Source organism: Triticum dicoccoides, chromosome 3B (assembly GCF_002162155.2).
Source record: "Triticum dicoccoides isolate Atlit2015 ecotype Zavitan chromosome 3B, WEW_v2.0, whole genome shotgun sequence".
Lineage (NCBI taxonomy): Eukaryota > Viridiplantae > Streptophyta > Magnoliopsida > Poales > Poaceae > Triticum > Triticum dicoccoides.
In genome coordinates, this window is record NC_041385.1 from 691757295 (window position 1) to 691761625 (window position 4331).

Sequence of the window (4331 nt, forward strand, 5' to 3'; positions counted from 1 at the left end):
AAGACTGATACGGGAAGGTGCGGTGGCAGTTATATAGTAATTTCGGTAAATATCAGGGGCAATCATGTGTACCGTTTCGTTTTTAAGTGTGGTTGCGGGTGTAGGAACGGGGCTATCTCAGGGAAACGCCTGATTCCTGCATTTCGCCTCAGCCTGGCTGGGAGCTCTATTTTGCATGGGTCGGGCCACCAATTGAAAATGCGGTCTACCAAACATCCAAGAATTTGCATGGCGGATGCAAGCCAGGTGCCGAGCAACTAAACACGCCCTATATGAACAATGTTTGATATTTGCAACTTGCGTGAAAATGACACTTACTTCGGCAAGATTTGAGCCTTTTGAGACGTAGAATTAAGGCCAAGGATGAACGGTGTTTAGAAGAATGGTTAATCACCCATCTGTGATGTTGGTGTGAAGTAGTAGTCGTGGTTATCTCCACCATTTCAGCCACGATAACTTCCATTAGCAAACATGGTAAATCATTGACCCGTTGGTTTTTTGTCAGAAATTGACACGTTTGCTAACGAAAGTTGACATCCTCACAAGAACATAATTCACCATAAGAACGTCTGATTTGTCATGGTTAAAAATCTTACGTCAGTTAGTACTTTTGTTTCGTAGAAAAAGACCAAGAGCGAGCCAAAACGTACAAGTCGGCGCGGCCGGTAAGCGCGGCGCTGTCGTGTCAACCCATCCGAGCTCCGTCCCACTTTACGAATTCAATTCAGTGAGACAACGACAGGCGCCGGGGAGGGAAGCGGACCTCCTCCGACCACACGACGCCACGAAGAAGAATCAAAAGGTGGCCGGCGCCGGTGCACCTCCCACCCCAGACCCGTTCCAACGTGCGCGGGCACGGCGGAGCGGCCGGGTCAGCGCTCCGGAGTGAATGCGGCCGCTGCCTGCTGCTCCCGGTGGACGGACACCCCGGCGCCCTTGACCGGTTCGGGCACGCGCGAGAATTTCCAACCCGGCTTCAAAGAACGGGACACGCACGCACACGAGAATTTTCACAGCCCAGCTGCACGCTCTCTAGCTGGCTATAAATACACGCACGCGCTACACTAGCTTAGCATCAAACCCAAGGAAAGAAAGACCATCTATCCACGTCCCCGGCCAGAGATTCAGACAAGTCTTCTGTGTGCTTGTGCTCCTTGGGATTCAGAGGAGATCCATCCAATTCCAAGGGCGCGTTCGTTTCTTCTTGGGAGGCCATGGAAGCTCGCCGCCGCCTCGACTTGTTCCTCGTCGTCGCCGTCCTCGTCGCGATCCTCGCCGCGAGCTTCGTGCGGTGCGCCGACGCCGCGAGGCCCGTGCCGCCGAGCCCGGCGACGGCGCTGGTGTCGTCGCTGATGGAGATGCTGCCCATGGGGCCGAGCAGGCGAGGCGCGGGGCACTGATCCATCGTTGGTTGCAACCATTAATCGGCGAGGAGTATATACATAGTTTAGATTTAGAAATCATTCCTTTTGGTTCTTGGTTAATTCTTTCTTTTCAAAATAAACCATTTCCATCTCTGCCTTGCGCCTCCAAGAGGTGTGTATACAAGTGTAATATATACGTACGTATGTACACAGAGAGTTCGATATGCAGACGAAATGATCTGAAACAACCAAACAGGATCCCCTTAACGCGCCGGTCTTGCGTCTTATAATTAAAATCCCATTTATGTTGCTGCCTTGTGCGTGTACGTAGAGGTGGATTAACGAGCTACTCGGCTCGTTAAGCTCTTGCTCATTAAGCTTTGGCTCGTTAAGATTAACAAGCAGAAAATCCTGCTCGGCTAATTCGTATGAAGCTCGCTAAACTCGCGAGCGTTTGTTAACAGATCTTGATGTGTTACGGATTATATGACAAGCGTGTAGATGTGGATTTTAAGAAGGAAGTGGTGACTATAAAAAGAAATGCACTTGTTTGTTGCCTTCTATCTAGATTAGATTGATAGATGGGCTGAGGTGCTAGGAAAATTTTGTCATGTAAGATAAAAGTATGTGTTGTGTTGTTACTAATGAGCTTAATGAGCTACTCGCGAAACTCGTTAGCTCGTTCGTTAAGCTCATAAGATTAACGAGCCAGAATCAATGATTGGCTGTGTTCACTAGAAGCGAGCCACGAGCTTAACGAACCGAACTATCGAGCACTCATTAAGCTCGCGAGCTACAAGCTTTTGATCCAGCCCTACGTGTATATACTACGCATGAAAGGAAAGTCAAAGCAGGCGTGCTGGATACATAGTTTTCCTTTCTTTTGACCCGAAACTGTGAGAATTTCCTCCCACGCCTTAATTTTTAGACATTTTAATGGAAGTTTGTAGCACAAGCAAAAGGAAAGAGTCTACGTCCTACTAGTGTACAACAGGGTAAATACAGCGTGCTGGATGTAGTTATCATGATGGTCCACGATGTGAGTTCCAAAGTCGCTTGCTTCATCCGTTCGTTCCAAACAATCAAAGAAGAAATATTTGTTTGGTAGGTTTGGACTTTTGGTGATGATTGAGTTACAAGAAAAAGCATCATGCCCAGCTATTACAAACTGGTAAGAGCATCTATAACCGGACTTTGCAAATTCGACCCTTTAAATGACCGTGGACGCGTCCATTGACACTGACCGGTCAAGCCTCAAATTTGTCTTCTCACAACTGAAGACCTCAATTATAATATCTTAAATTCATACAAACTCATGCAACTACGTCAATACATTACACACATCGTCCGGCTACTCCATCACTACTAACATGCCATTTGACTACCCAAATTTGGCATGTTTGACTCTGGTGGAGATCATCCACGGTTGCACTTGCCCTTCCTGGCGCCCTTGTCGTCCTTCTCGCAGAAGTGCCGATCAAAGACGCGGTAGGGATCGAGATGGATCTGCTCGTCATCGGAGCTGTCCTCCTTCGGTGGCAGTCCGGCCATGACACGGACCGCCGGATCTGCTCGTCGTCGGAGCTGTCCTCCTTCGGTGGTCGTCCGGCCATGACACGGACCGCCCGATTCTGCTCGAGTGCGAGGGCGCGCGTGTTCCTCTGCTATCATTTCTTCACAATGAGGGTGCGGATGGCTTCCTGCTTTGCAGCTGTCCGCGCCGCCGCATCAGCCGCCGCCGCGATACAGGCCTCACCGGCCTTTATCCTCTCCATCACACAATGGGCCGCCATTCTCGGTGGGACTCATAGTCTGCCCGCCCAGTGATGGGGAAAGGGAGATTTTCCGACTGCTAGGACCGCGATGATCCAGCCCCAGAGAACCCAAGCGCCCGTTGAGCTGACGCTATGGAGTCACGTCAGACAGATCCTTCCGTCGGTCGGGTGTTGTCCTCCCGGGAGCGGGGAGTGCAATGCGGACCGACATTGCCTCCTCCAACCCCCACGAGATGACACAAGAGACGCCCGGAATCGTCGGAGGTAAGCTTGGGTGGTGGAGGGAGTGGAGTGGAGTGTGAAGTGGCTAAGGTTTGGTCAGGCGAGCGGATGGGGACGAATATATGTGGGGTCGTTGTAGACCAGCACGGCCAGGCCGACATGGCGGGCGGGACCAGCCGCCCCATATCCGCCTCATATTTGTGCTGGATATGAGGGGTGCCGGTCAGCACGGGCGTTTAAGGCCCGTTTAAGGCATCCATCTGGGTTGAAATTTCGTGACCAATTAGTAACCAGGTGGCCGCCCGGATCTTAGAGGCGGGTTTGAAACGCCCGGTTGTACATGCTCTAACACAAAGCAAGAAATAGGCCCTAGTTCATATGGTGAAGTGCCAATCATGGTCAACACCAACCAATTCCAACGAGGGTGCGCTAGAAAGTAGAGGCAACACAAGATGCATGTCAAGATTAGATTTGAAAAATATCGTAGAGATTGGGGTGTGTGTGTCAACAACATCAACTATCATCATCACCAAATTGTAAGTTACGACCTTGACTTTGACAATTAAACGCTCTGAATGGTCCAAAGCAGAACAAGACCCTACTTGAAGTTGCGTGGTGGATCACTATCTTATAAAAGTTGGGAAAGTCTTAGGATTATTATAGGAAAAATGAATTAATAGTAAGAGGGAAAATGTAACACCCCATTTTTGGGGTAAATGATTTTGGCTTTTAAAAATAATACATGTGGTGCTTTATAATTTTAGGGGGCTTTTAGAACTTTCTCAAAATTTCCCTCTTACCTTGGATCTTTTTGGAGATGAAGTACCTACCCATATATTACCTGATGTTACCATGCATATTCCTTTGCTAACCCTTGGCCACAATTAAAAATAGCCATATAGCCATTAATTTTATTAATAGAATTAAACACTAATCATCATGGTTGATTAATGAAAAAGTTCCTTTCCCG